General features: G+C 42.4%; 1 long non-coding RNA gene across 1 annotated transcript in view; it reads right to left on the reverse strand.

Annotated features, from left to right (window-relative positions):
- The window catches only part of LOC120407632, a 31306-nt gene extending 20924 nt beyond the window's left edge, over positions 1-10382 (reverse strand). Inside the window, exon 1 of the long non-coding RNA XR_005600144.1 lies at positions 10256-10382. This is a non-coding gene — a long non-coding RNA (uncharacterized LOC120407632). The remainder of the gene's footprint in view (positions 1-10255) is intronic.
- Between the last annotated feature and the right edge of the window lie 4610 nt (positions 10383-14992).

Here is a 14992-nt window from a genome sequence, read left to right on the forward strand (position 1 = left end):
GAAGCTAAATGAATTCTGTGCATCAGTTTTCACTGAAGAGGATGGGAGGGTGTTTCCCATACCCCAGCTATTCTCTTTAGGTGACAACACTGAGGAACTGTCCCAGATTAAGGTATCAGTAGAGGAGGTTTTGGAACAAACTGGCAAATTTCACAGTAATAAGTCACCAGGATCGGATGGTATTCACCCAAGAGTGCTGAAGGAACTGATATTGAAGACCTACTAACTGTGGTATGTAACCTATGATTTAAATCAGCTTCTATACCAGATGACTGGAGAATAGCTACTGTAACACCAATTTTTTAAAAAAAGCTCCATAGGCAATCCTAGCAGTTGCAGGCCTGTAAGCCTAAATACAGTACAAGGCAGATTGGCTGAAACTATAGTAAAGAACAGAATTATCAGACACACAGATGAACACAGTTTGTTGAGGAAGAGTCTCCATGGCTTCTGTATAGAGAAATTATGCCTCAGTAATCTATTAGAATTCTTTGAGGGGGTCAAACATGGATTTAGTGGATGTAGCGTACTTGGACTTTCAGAAAGCCTTTGACAAGGTCCCTCACCAAAGACTCTTAATCAAAGTCAGCAGTCATGAGAGAAGAGGGAAAGTCCTCTCATGGATCAGTAAATGGTTAAAAGACATGAAACAATGGGTAGGAATAAATGGTCAGTTTTTACAGTGGAGAGAGGTAAATAGCAGAGTCACCCAGGGATCTGAACTGGGACCAGTGCTGTTCAAAATGTTCATAAATGGTATGGAAAGAGGGGTGAGGTGGCAAAGTTTGCGGATGATAAAAATTACTCAAGATAGTTAAACCCAAAGCAGACTGTGAAGAGTTACAAAGGGATCTCACAAAACTGGGTGATTGGGCAACAAAATGGCAAATGAAATTCAGTGTTGCTAAATGCAAAGTAATGCACATTGGAAAACATAATCCCAACTATACATACAAAATGATGGGGTCTAAATTAGCTGTTAGCACTCAAGGAAGATCTTGGAGTCATTGTGGATAATTCTCTGAAAACATCTGGTCAATAAGAACATAAGAACAGCCATACTGGGTCAGACCAATGGTCCATCTTGCCCAGTATCCTATCTTCCGACAATAGCCAATGCCAGGTGCTTCAGAAGGAATGAATAGAGTAGGTGATCATCAAATCACCCATGCCCTGTTATCTATTTCCAGCTTCTGGCAAACAGAGGCTAGGGACACCATTCCTGCCCTTCCTGGCTAATAGCCATTGATTGACCTATCCTCCATGAATGTGCAATGGCAGTCAAAAATATGTTAGATATTAAGAAAGTAAATATCATAATGCCACTGTATAAATCCATGTATACACCCACACCTTGAGTACTGCATGCAGTTCTGGTTGCCCCATCTCAAACATGTTAAATTAGAAGAGGTACAGAGAAGGGCAACAAAAATGAGTAGGGGCATGAAACAGTTTCCATATCAGGAGAGATTAAAAAGATTGGACTGTTCAGCTCTGAAGAGAGATGACTAAGGGGGTATATGATAGAGGTCTATAAAATCATGAATGATGTGGAGAAAATGAATAGGAAAGTGTTATTTACCCCTTCTCATAACGCAAGAGTCGGGGTCACCCAATGAAATTAATAGGCAGTAGATTTAAAAACAAACAAAAGGAAGTACTTCTTCACACAACACACAGTCAGCCTGTGGAACTCTTTGCCAGAGTATAACTGGGGTTAAAAAATAAATTAGCTAACTGCATGGAGGATAGGTCCATCAATGACTATTAGTCAAGATGGTCAGGGATATGCTCTGGGTGTCCATAAGCCTCTGACTGCCAGATGCTATGACTGGATGACAGTGGATGGATCACTAAGTAATTGCCCTGTTCTGTTCATTCCCCATTGGCCACTGTTGGAAGACAGGATACTGGGCTAGATGTCTAATCCACTATAGCTGTTCTTATAATGTAAAAGGGATCATCTGTAAACTATATGACTTACAAGTTATGACACCAACCTTTGAGCTCCAAAGCTGTTAAGCAGTTTAAAACTCTTATTCAAGCTGGATTACATTGTATAAAATTGCACAATGCTTCAAGATAGGTGGAAAATGCATTTGGCTGTTTCCCACCATTATGGAAAGCAGATGAGCAGACTAAGAAGTGTAAATCAAGCTATTTTTAGAGAAAGGATAGCAATGCCCCTTGTGGCATTGTCTCATTTTCCATCTCACAACAATCAGAAAATAACTCTGGCCCCTCGCTATTGGAACTGTTGCTATGCAGTAACCATATCTTCAACTACATTGTAATTTATTAATATGTCCATAGATTGCAGGCCTGATTTTGCTCTCATTGAAGTCAGTGGAAAATCTGCAATTGATTTTAATAGGAGAAGGATTGGTAGAGTAGTACTCATTAGCATCATTTTTCTTAAAACTGTGGAGCAACTTCACTCCTGCTGCCACAGGGTGATGCAAATTATACCTCTCAGCTGCACCCTTCTCTGCTGCACCTACAGGAATTTACCAAAGGGAAAACAGGTCTTCTCTAAGGATTTGTGCTAGGAGAAATAAACCAGAGAATGGAGCAAGGTTGCCCTGATTTGCAGCATGCCTTTCCCCCTTCCTGGCCAGCAGCATCAATCTATGAAGATTCCTTCCCTCTCCTCCCCTCATAGAGCACTTGAGAACTACTGTTGCAGTAATACTTCCAGTCTTCTACATTATAGCCACTTCTATAAAGAAGTGGAAAGACGACTGAGGTCACCTCTCTCAGCAGAATTTCTGTGCCAGATGCCCAGTATTTATCTATGAACAAGTGTTTTCATTACTGCATCTGGTCTATTTATGTTCAACTAATATTCACCAAATACATTATCAAATTCAAAATCAAATGTTGTGCAAATAATTTGTTTTGTTATTTGACCTGCATTACTCATTACATTTAGTCCAGATTAGAGCAACCCAAAAATAGTCTTTCCCCACTGTGATGTTCCCCTCTGGTGTTATATGGACCAGTGATCTGCTAGGTCACTCCAATCCTTGACTCTGGGAGCCAGCCTTACCCTGCTCTGCTGTGAAAACCCCCACTCCTGGACTGTTCATGCACAGCCTCTGGCATGTAAGCTGCTCCTTGGATTGTGCAATCGAATGACACTAGCCAATATCTCCAGACCCAGACACAACCCTAGGAACCTCCGTCTTGCAGTGTCCAGTTATGCCCCTTGCATTAGAATTTGACTTTCCCCTCTTCTAGAATATTTGAAGAGACTTAAATTATTGCTACAGTAGATGGAAAAGAGGTTATGATGATATAAGAGTTCCAGTCATCTACAACAATGGTTCTCAATCTTTTCCATAGTAGAACACCACTCCTGTCTAACCATGGTCTAGCTGACACCCCTTTCCCATTTAGCAATATTGGAAGGGTAGTTGGTCCCCACCCTTTGCCACTTGTTCATCACCCCCTGGTGGAGAGCCCCCAATCTTCGATTTAGCATGTGGTTTTGGGAGTATCAAGAAAAATCCATCATGATAATTTTGTTTATTGAGGATGATTATTTTATCTCTATAGAATGAATTCCCAAGTTCTTATATAACATAAGGTGCACCTCATCTCACTCTCAGAAGTGGTAAGCACTCTGATGACATCATGCTTAATACACGTAGCACCAGGCACCCATGTCCTGTGTGACAGAATTGGCCTACTGATGAAGTCTCATCCTTCAGGCAGCACAAAACAAGTGGCTTTTTAAAATAGCCTTGCTTAACTGCTTCAAAGGGGCAACAAGAATCTTAATGCTTGTGCTATGTAAACACAGGGGGATAACATAGAGTGTTACCATTACTGGTGAAACTAGACACGCCCAAGTTTTCTACCCATATGTGGAGGCACAGGAACTAGGAAACGCAAGCCCAGAAATAAGCTACTAGAATAGGAAAAATTACTACACTGATGAGGCACCAAGTTCAAAACTTTTGCAATGAAACAATTATTCACTGACATCATAATGGCTCCAGTATCTCAGTGGAAGTGTGTTAAACAGCTCAGCATTGACTGCGTGATCCTAAACATCCCTATGGAAAAGCATGCACAGAAGTGGCTTTAAAAAGATTAACATATTCAGTAATTTGCAATGTAAATTCCACCCACATCAATGGGCAATACTGGACAGTTCACTTGGTGCCTACAAAATATTAGGTAAGTCTTTAAACTTAATTAGGTTCAAAGAGAACCTACAAAAAACACAGTATATGAGTTAATTAATTAATTAATTGATCATTATATATTGAAAACTAGGCCATTGTTTTTACACACACACACACACACACACACACACACACACACACACACACACACACACACACACACACACACACACACACACACACACTTACTTTTCTTAGCTGCAAATTTGAATGCCAAGATCAGGTCAGAGCAAAATTAATTAAGAGAATTATATGAATTCAAGTTTATAATAGAAATATCAGGTCCCTCTTAATTATATCACTGCAATCATCACAATACTAGAAGAAAATGGGAATATTAAAAGTCTTGCCATTGACTTCATTGGGCTTTGGGTCAGGATCTTAAAGAGCAGAAACAGAGGAGCTGTGCTGCCAATAGTTTAACATGGCACAAAATGGCCCACAAAAATTCTCCTTCAGCCTGGGAGCCAATGCCATATACCAGGGGTGTATGCGCTTTCAGGGAGGAGGGAAGAGAGACTGGAAAATTATTCATTTGTTTTCTTATTTAAACAAGCCACTTCATAGAACCATAGCCTAAGGAAGCTTAACTGCTGTTAAGTGTGTTTCCCTGGGTGTACTTATTCTTTGTTCCTGAAAGATACGTTGGAAAGTATACGGATAAAGGAGCAGTATTCTGCTTGTGTAATTTGAGGTGGAGTATGTGTCTAGGAAGTCTTTGGAGTGGAGTTCGGGAGTATCTTCTTCTGGGACAATTTATTTAAAAAAACAAAAACAACCTCCCACTCCCCCCCAAAAAACAAAACAACAACAACAACAACAGTGCTTGACATTTGGTGCAATCCGGCTTGTTCCCAAGGGGGAAAAACCGTGAGCAAAACCCTCTTCTGAAGTATTTTATGACCCTTTCTCTAGGGGGGTGATTTAGCAGTATCAAGAAATGGCAGGGATCCATTTGTAATCACTAAATCATTCTTCTAGTGCAGAACAAGTCAGAACTCCAAGGGGAAATTCCTTTTAATAATTCCCCTTTAGTCCCTCCTACACATCTCTGAAATAGGGGAATAGCCAGGTTCCCAACAACTTGGCTATTCCCATTACAGGCAATGTTGTTGTAGCCATGTTGGTCCCAGGACATTAGAGATACAAGGTGGGTGAGGTAATACCTTTAATTGGCCCAACTTCTGTTGGTGGAAGGGACAAACTTGTGAGCTTACGAAGCTCTTCTGAAATTTTCTCTCTCACCAACATAAATTGGTCTAATAAAAGAGATTATCCCACCCACTTTGTCTCTGTTCCTCTTACAGATAATTTCTTTTAGTCAAAAGATTGTATAATGTGCATTTTCAGCATACATTTACACTAAACATTCCCCCTCAGCTATATGAACCATCCTTATGTTAAGAGGAGCCCTCTATTCAGTGAAAGCTTTGACATTTTTCATCCAAGTGTGTAAGAAGGAGATTTGGTGCTAACTAGCAGAATTCTGCAGACTGAAATCATGGCTGTCTCCTTTTGAGGTTCTGATGTCAACTCTTGAATTAGTAAGTCAGCAGCACATTTCAGATGACAGAAGGCATGTTCCTTCTTGGATCTCACTTGTGCTGATGTTTGTTCTTGAGGCATTGGAGGAAAAGAGGTAATGAGCCCATAAACCTCAAGTTGGCTTTATTGGCTAGAAAGTTTGCCAGAGCCACATCTCAGCTCAGTAACAAAGAGGTCTGTCATTCTAGCATTTGCAGTGGATATCCATCATGCCCGTTTGTCAAAAGTTTTAAGGGATATGAGAATATGCTAAAAATGCGTAAATAAGAAAAAGCATTTAAAAGATTGATCTACAGAAAGTCTGAACTCCCGACACAGTCCTTGTATGCTTTGCACTATTAGGGAGCAAGGTAGTGCAGGCAAGAAGAAACACTTCATTCATAATATCATTACATTTCAGTTCCAGTTTCAATACCCCCTTTTCTCAATCTCAGTGTCATGCCAAACACTGTTAATTATAGTCCATCCCATAATCTTAGGGAAACAAGATTTAAATAGAACCACTGAGAGTCCAGCCTGCCTGGATTTCTCTGTTTACATCTTGTAGCACAAATAAAGCTACTAGAGAGTTGATTTTATGGCCTCTCCTGCCCTGTGATGTACAGAGCAAAAGCTGCAAATACATTGAAAGGTGTAAAGTTTTTAGCTCCATGTTATGGTTGTGTTTACTTGCATGGGTATGAGTTCTAAAAAGCAGCTATTCCTAAAGAGGATTTTTTTGGTCATAGAAATAAAGATTAAATGCAAACCAGACTTCTCTGGAGTAGGCCTTGGCTGCACTGTTTTTATACTAGTGTACCTATTTCAATCGGGGGCTGATTTTTTTTTAACAAATAGTTAAATCCATACAGCCCCTGATGTGGTTATGGTTCTATCAGTATCAAAGGTGCCTTATATTGGTATAGTTAATAATAATGCGTAATATGTTATATAGGGCTTTTCATCAGTAGATCTCAAAGTGCTTCACAATGTAATGTGTCTATACTCACAACACCCCTGTGAGGTGGAGGACTATTATCCCCATTTTCCTTATGGGGAACTGAAACATAGAAGCTGAGTGACTTGCAGAAGGTCACCCAGGAAGTCATGGCAGAGCAGGGAACTGAATCCAGGTCAACTATGTCCTAAACCAGAGCCCTAATCACTAGACTACTCCTTTCCCTCAGGGAGTAATAAAGCTCCTGTCATGGCCATGCCAACTGCTTCTCTTGCTGTCTGCCTCTCTCTCGCACAGCCTGCCAAACTTTGCCCCTGTGTTTTTGACCAATCCCGGGGAAACCCTTCTTGTTCTCCCCCAGGTTAGTTCTTGCTCAGACCTTGTCATGTGGCTGGGTATTTGGGGCAGTGGCTTCTATCGCTTCCAGTTATCATTATATAAAAGAACTTAATTGCACCTTCCATTTAGCCTGAATGAAGGGTGCATAGCACACCCATTGTTTTTGCCGGGTCTGTGATTGCTTAATGGTTAAAGACCTGCTTGATGGCAGCCATTAGCGCCTTCCAGCATAACAGTACTGATAATTGTGTGCAGGCCAGGGGAACTGGGATGTTTTAACAATATCAGTACAGTTAAAGTAATATAATTTTTATGTGCAGACAAGGCCTAAAACCAGGTTTTAATTTCAACCTAAATAAGCCACTCTGAAAGAAGAGTCCCCACAAAGGTTTGCACCAGTTTAACCAACGTGATTGAATGATAAGGCTCTCAAAGGCTAACTGAGAGCATCACATCAGGTCATCTTTAAATAGAAACATGCATATAATGCAGATTAATATCTACCTGCTTACATATAAAAAGCATTTAGCAGAACGAGATAATGAAGACTGCAAGCTTATTTTCATATCATGTTGGTTGCTAGGAAGCATATGTTCAATTCTGTTTCTTTAATATCCCACACAGTTAGTGAAAAATTGTCTGACCAAACTTTATTACAACAGCATAGTGATTTAGGGGTTTCTTAGTTAAAAACCTTAGCCACACAACCTCAGTAAATTGAATAACTTGTTAAAAAAATCCGCCCTATATTGTTTGATTATATTATTGCTGAGGCCTGGCCTGACATGAGTAGGTAACACATGGAGGGAGGCCTCATTTTTTGGAAGAATTAGGGATGTAATCATCAGGTTGAGAACAGGATGTTTGTGCTAAATAAGCTAAATAAATAGGTCAGTAGGCTAAGAAGACAGACTAAGGTAAGTGGGAGAACACCCAGGGAAATATTTACTATGGACTAGAAAACAAGGGACAAAATAAGTTAGGAATGTAAAGGTGAGGTAAAGAGGAAGTCAAATCATGGAAGGTGCATGGATAGTGCAGGCTGCACAGAGATTGGTTCCTGCAAAGTAACCAAGCCAATCCAAAAATGTGTGATGCAATATACAGTAAATGCAATGAGATGTGTATATATATAAAGGGAGAAGTTTTCTGTGTAATTTTGGAGTTGTGATGTACCCTGCCCCCCCCCCCCGGTATTTGAATCTGATCAGCTCAGCATAGCACTGCTATAATGATACCTGAGTGAGGAAGGCTGGAGTTTAACTGAGTTCTTGGGAAGACGAGCGGAAAGAGGTCGCGAGGGAATCCCAACATATGTGTGATTACTTGATTGTCCCTTGCTCCTGCTTTTGTATGTGGGATTCTCTGCCCCTACTGTGCCTGAGGAATCCATTACTCAGCTAAAGCAGCAAAAAGTCCTGTGGCACCTTATAGACTAACATTACTCAGTTATTCAAGTCAAACATAACAGGGCTGCTGCTTCTTAGCATATGCGTGACATGCCTCAGGTGGTACATGACCAGGATTAATCACTGAATTTGGTCTGCTGGTTGGATCATTAGCTTCTCCGTCCTGGGCTGGGTACTGACAGGGAGTGTGACACGAATGCTGACTGTTGTTCACAGATTATACTTCTAATTGCTGCAACAGGAAGTGAGTGGGAACCGTACTTTAGAGCACTCAAGTTGCTTTCTTTCCTCTTCCTCACTATTCTCCCATGATGTTTCCTTTTTGGGGCTATGAGGGGCAGGGGCGGCTCTAGACATTTCGCCGCCCCAAGCAGGGCGGCATGCCACGGGAGGCGCTCTGCCGGTCGCCGGTCCCGCGGCTCCAGTGGACCTCCCGCAGGCGTGCCTGCGGAGGGTCCGCTGGTCCCGCGGTTTCACCGAAGGCGCGCGGGACCAGCGGACCCTCCGCAGGCACGCCTGCGGGAGGTCCACCGGAGCCGCTTGCCGCCCTCCTGGAGACCAGCAGAGCGCCCCCCGTGGCATGCTGCCCCAAGCACGCGCTTGGCGTGCTGGGGTCTGGAGCCGCCTGTGATGAGGGGAGGTTTTCACATGCTAGGCAGTTATCTAAATCAGTAAAAGCAACAAAGAATCCTGTGGCACCTTATAGACTAACAGACGTTTTGCAGCATGAGCTTTCGTGGCTCATGAGCTTCTTCTCTTCTTCTGAGGGGTCCAAATTCAGGTAAAGCTCATGCTGCTCGCTGTGCTGCCGTCTGTTAGTCTATTTACAGATTGTTGCTTTTACAGATAGAGACTAACTAACCCGCCTCTGATATCTAAATCAGTGATTCCTAGATTATAGTCTGTGGGCCACTAGTGGTCCTCAAGTCATTTGTTGGAGGCTCACAGAGAGCTGGCTAGTGACATGGTTCTGTCTTTCCTCTTTTAGATAGGTGTCCAGCATCTTTTCTGCAAAAAAGACAACTGAGAGCAGCAAAAGCAAATGGTAACAAGGAAGAGGAACCAATATTATCTTGTGCTTCCTCATATTTATGAAGGAAGATAAATTGAAAATCAAACATACTGAGATAAAGTTATTTAGTTTCCTAAAGGAGCTGGTCACTGTCTGTTCAGGGGAATGGTGGGAGAAGAAGATGATCAGAGAGCAAATAAGCACTTACAGGGAGAGAAAGAGGAACAGAATGAGGGGGAGAGGGACATAAACTGAAGAGCAAAAGTAGTCAGTGTTCAGTCAACTTTGTTCAGAAAAAGATAAACCAGTTATCAATTTAAAAGAAGCTAAAATATACCAATTCTCTCCCCTTACCAGATAATACCATGTAAACAACTCTTGCAGTTGCCAGAGGATTATTATACAACCATGAATGGCCAGGGAGGTGATCCAGGAGATACTCTTAGAGAGTATTAAATACTCTGCACTAAGGAAAACATTGGGAGTCCTCATCTAGCCCTCTGAACACTGAGACACACCATGTATCTGTGGACTCATGTCAGGAAAGAGTTGCTTCTTACACAAACTTCTGTGCCTTCTGCCACGCTGCTCTTTATGCATGGAACACAACATGTTCCTGTACTAAGCCAGAAGGTCACTGCTCTCACCTTCTTCGGACATCTCTAAAAGTCTTGCCTCCATCATGAAGCCAATAAGAAATGGTTCAACTGAGAGGCAGTTCAGGATAGTTGGCATTTCTAATAATAAGATGAAGTAATAATTATGTATGCATGCATTAGTTATATTTTATTGTATGCCTCCTGTGCAAGGCCAGACTTACCACTGGAGCACTCCCTCATGGCTGGTTGTGGCTCTTTCTCCTCTAGTACCTCCTGCCAATGGTCACTCCAGCCTTGTGATGCTGTCTCTTCTCAGAACTCAGACCTCTGGCCAGGTTATGTTTTAGTACCACCCCTTCTGGAGTAAAAAAGCCCAACAAGTCCAAATGCCCCTGCAAAAGGGTCTTCACCAGCTCCAAACACTGGGCCCAGGGGACCTCACACCCTTCTCTCAGAGCTTACCATCATCCCTGTCCCCTTCTCTGTCCTCACACCACCTCACCAGAGTGTGGTGTAGATGTTGCTTGTGATTATTAGAACTGGGAGCACCAGCTGTTGGGAGTCTGAAAGGACAGGAAACAGGAGGGAGGTGGGAGGAGTTGAGGAAACAGAGTGAGAATTACAGAGGGTGCAGCAGCAGCTTGGTAAAGAGGTTTCCACTTTAAAAATAAAGTCCTGTTGAAGTTTGTTAGTACCTTGCCTGGTTGATACAACACAGAGGCTGCTGGGGGACCTGAGCCCTCAAGGTTTCCATCCAGGGACCCTTTAACTAGCAGCCAAGATCTGTTCCATGCAGCTTCTTGCTGCTACCTTTCTTAGGTCTTCTCTCCTGCTGCCTCTCTTGGTTCACCTTCTTTTCAGACAGGGCCCTCCGCATGGAATCTCTTAAAGTACAAATGTAAACCCAACTTCTGCCCTCTTGGGCTCGACCTTTTACCCTCTCTACAGCTCTGTTTCCCCTGCTTTGTCCTTCAACTGAACACCTCCCAGCACTCTCTCCCTGGAAGTCCAGATGCTGCCCTTTTATCAGGGCTCACCACTACAGCCTGCTCCATATCTCTCCTGGCAATTGCCAGGCTTCCTGGGCCAACTCTCCCCCGGGGCTTTCTCCTCACAACCTGCCTAGTCCCATAGAAAGACAACACGTCTTGTTCCTCCCTACATCCCCTGTCTGTTCCGAACTGCCTCTGTTTAAACTAGCTACTCAGCAGCTCCTCTTCCACCTGGGACTCATCTTTAATTAAGCCTGGCCCATCCTCCAGCTGCAGACAGGTAGCCTAACTGGCCTCTCAGGCTCATATTAACCCTTTCAGAGCCTGTTGTGGAGTACATACCCCATTATGCCTCCCCACTACTCTTTGTGTCACTTGTCTTTTTAGGTTGTAAGCTCTTGGGGGCAGGGACCATGTCTTTGTGTTTGTACAGTGCTTAGCACAGTAGGCTCCAGTCTTGAATAGGGCCTCTGGGCACTGCTATAACATGTGAAAATATGCATTTACTTTAAATAGCTGTGTATGCCACTTCAAGGTGGATTAAAACTCACGACTCTGGATTATAAAACCCAAGATCTTAAAATAATACATGTCTTTTCCTTCTGTCAAACTCATTCCTCCCCTCCCCATCCCCCCCTGAACTGCTGCATTCCACTCTACAGTAGACTTAGGGGTTAGATTAATAACAGACTTGTGTCAGTACAAAGCCTGGTAACAATAGACAGCACTCCTATATACCTGCAGGTGCTGAAAGTTCCACTGTACATATGCTCGAGGTCAAGAGGACCTGAGTTCCCTTTGAAATCTGTGAACATAATAGGGGATAAAGGCAGAGCACTAGTTCAGGTAAGGATAATAGTTGACTTGGCTTAAAGCCACCCTACATTCTTGCTAATACAGTGCATCTGTGCTCTGTAATTGACATATTACATAATTATTTTGAAGCCAGAGGGATTAAGAAAACCTACTGAGGCTATAAGTAACTGAATCCCAAGAAGACTTTTCCCGTATTTGTTGAACACCAGAAGGTGGAAAGGGAATTAGAAAATGGAGAGAAAATCGTATAAGATAAACTCTCTCTCTCTCTCTCTCCCGCCCTGTGGATCTGTTATCTCTGTTGAATATTCTACACTTCATCCACTCACAAAACTCCCATAGAGATTGATAGAAGTTCAATGCATGAATGACTGCAAAGTATGGAATCATGATCTAAATAAGAAATCCACTTTGTGGCTTGTACCACAGGAACATTAGGGAAGACTCTCAAGCAAAGGGACTAGGGATAAGGAAATGTTATTATTGCAGTTGGAGAAGAACCATTTTAACCTATTAGAACAGCAAGCTTCAGAGTCAGATCATAATAGTAAAAATCTAAACCCCATCATAGGCAAGGAAGAAACAAAAAAGAGATAGCATAGACTGGTATTCTATCTGCTAGGCTATTAGGCTGATAAAAGCTCTTAAGTCTGGTAGTGCAATGCATTCCCATTGAGGAAGTCTGGGTTTAGACATGATATTTGGACTCATTCAGAGACCGTGTAGCAAAGTTGTCTCCCTCAGTCTCCTTGGGAACAGGAAGCTCCTAGATGCCAACACAGAAACACTTAATGCAGAGAAGAACTTAAAAAAAAGCATGGACAAAGGTGGCCCAAAATGAATTAATGGGCAAAAACTTGATTACTTGAATAACCCATTATCTGAAGAAGATAAGAATCCTTTAGGCCAGTGGTCCCCAACCTTTTTTGTCTGGCGGGTGCCAGACGACGAGCCACAGAGGATCATGGTGGTGGACGAGCATCCGCTGAAATTCCGCTGACAAATGGCAATGTCAGTAGGCATCACCGCCGAAATGCCACTGACAAGGAGCGTCATCCAGAGGTGTCGCCGCTGAAATACCACTGAAAATCGGTGGCATTTCGGCGGTAACACCTGTGGATGATGCAGCTTTGTCGGCGGCATTTTGGCGGATGCTCGTCCGCCGGCCAGTACGCGGGAGCACTTAGACACCCCGGCGGGCGCCATGGCACCCGCAGGCACTGCGTTGGGGACCCCTGCTTTAGGCGATACACATTTGTATGAGTGAGAGGTGTCTATAGTCAGAGTCTGTGGCTTCCAATGGTAGAGAAAATTTCAAAGAAAGAAAGAACTTTTTAGTCAGACATGCGGTTGTATCTAGTTTTGTTGTGAACCACTGACATCTGCAGGCAGACCCCTCCACCACTCACATGACCCCAACCATACCCAAGACAGTAACTTAAGGAGTATCAGACATATTCTCATGGGGCCATATATTTCTCAGCTCTCCTCTTGGCCTTCTTAAACCTCAGTACCTTCCCTCTCCTGGTGTCAGTGTCATTAGGGTGAGTCTCTTGGTTACATCTCTTCCAGACATTATTAGATTTCAAATATGATTGATATTTGAACATTTTCAATATCTCCAGTGCTGATATGAAATATTTCAACACTGGAATATTCAGACCAGTTATATAATTATTTGCCATTGACTACTGCTGAAATCTGGATAACAAATTTCCAAATTAGTCTTTTGGGGATTGGTCTAGAAGAGCATTGCTTTAGTCTTCTCTTTTTACCATCCTCCAATGGAGGGATTTTCTTGTCTTTTCCCTCAACAAACAAACAAACAAACAAACAAACAAACAAACAAACAAACAAACAAACAAACAAACAAAAAACCCCACAAACAACCCCCAAAAATCCACAAACCCCAGTGTTTTTTCTGCTAGTGGGTTCCTTCTTCATGCTGTACAGTATGGGTTGGACTTTCAAAATCTCTCAGTGTGTCTATCTCCACTTCCACTGATGTGAATGGTAAAGCTCCCATTGATTTCAGTGGTAGCGCGGTTAAGCCCATGCGGAGTGTTTCTGAAAATCCCCACACTATGTAAATAAACAGGAGAATATAGTTCAGATTTATAATAGATAAAATTCCTTTGGTGAACAGTATTGAATCCTTTATTTTTTGTCTCTACTATGCAATAAAACTCCAGAGGTGGAGAAACTGCAAACATTACCTTTATTTGCTTTGTAACCTTTGGGATATTCATCACCCATCCAGCTGTCATGATGATATATATAACTTTGACCTCTGGGTTCTGACTGAACCAGTGTAGTCAGGTAGAAAAAGATCTGTCTTTGTATTATGCTGATATTGTAGAGTCTCATACCAGTGATGTACAGCTTTAGACATCTTAAAGAGATTATGATAATGGCAGTTACTGGTTCTCCTTTATCTAATCTTAACTAAAGCCATCATTATAGAAATGAGCCTTTTTTCCTTTCTTTGATTATGGCTTCCCTTAACTAGGAATTGTTTAGGCTGAAATGGAGTTTCTACAACCTCCCAATACTATTTGAAAATATGGAGCATTCCTTTGTTTAAACTTAATGGTTAGGACCAGATTTCCTGTTGTGAGTCTCCTCTATTGCATCCACAAACTGTTGGTGCATAATTATACCTGCGATTGTTATCGCATCACAAGTGTTATTTGGATATCCTGATTTGTGGGAGAAGTCAGGAATTTAAAAGTCTAATTGACAAGTCCACAAATAATTGCTGTTGGTCTCATCTCTGCTTTGGGGAGTGTAGGGATTTTCAGGGCTGGCAGTACAGCTGGGTTCAACCAGATCTGATATGCCGTTATCCATGTGGCTCACGCCAACACACATCTTTGGAGAAGGGAAGAGAGGGCATCAGAGCAGCCCAGTCAAAGGTGGGAGTAGGTGATCTCTGCTTTACAACCAGAGTACAATGACAGAGACTGGACTGGCTGCTGGGCCCTTTATCTACTTCCCTCGACTCTGCCCATGAGTGTCCCATTATTTCCCACTTGCATTTACAGATATTAATTAAAAATAAAAGTTTAGTAGTAGCAGCAATGGTGCCCTCTGATGTGGGTGCCTAAGGCCACCACTGTTGTATATTTGATTTTTTGTCTGCTCTCTATC

The sequence above is a fragment of the Mauremys reevesii genome, linkage group 6 (assembly GCF_016161935.1).
Source record: "Mauremys reevesii isolate NIE-2019 linkage group 6, ASM1616193v1, whole genome shotgun sequence".
Lineage (NCBI taxonomy): Eukaryota > Metazoa > Chordata > Testudines > Geoemydidae > Mauremys > Mauremys reevesii.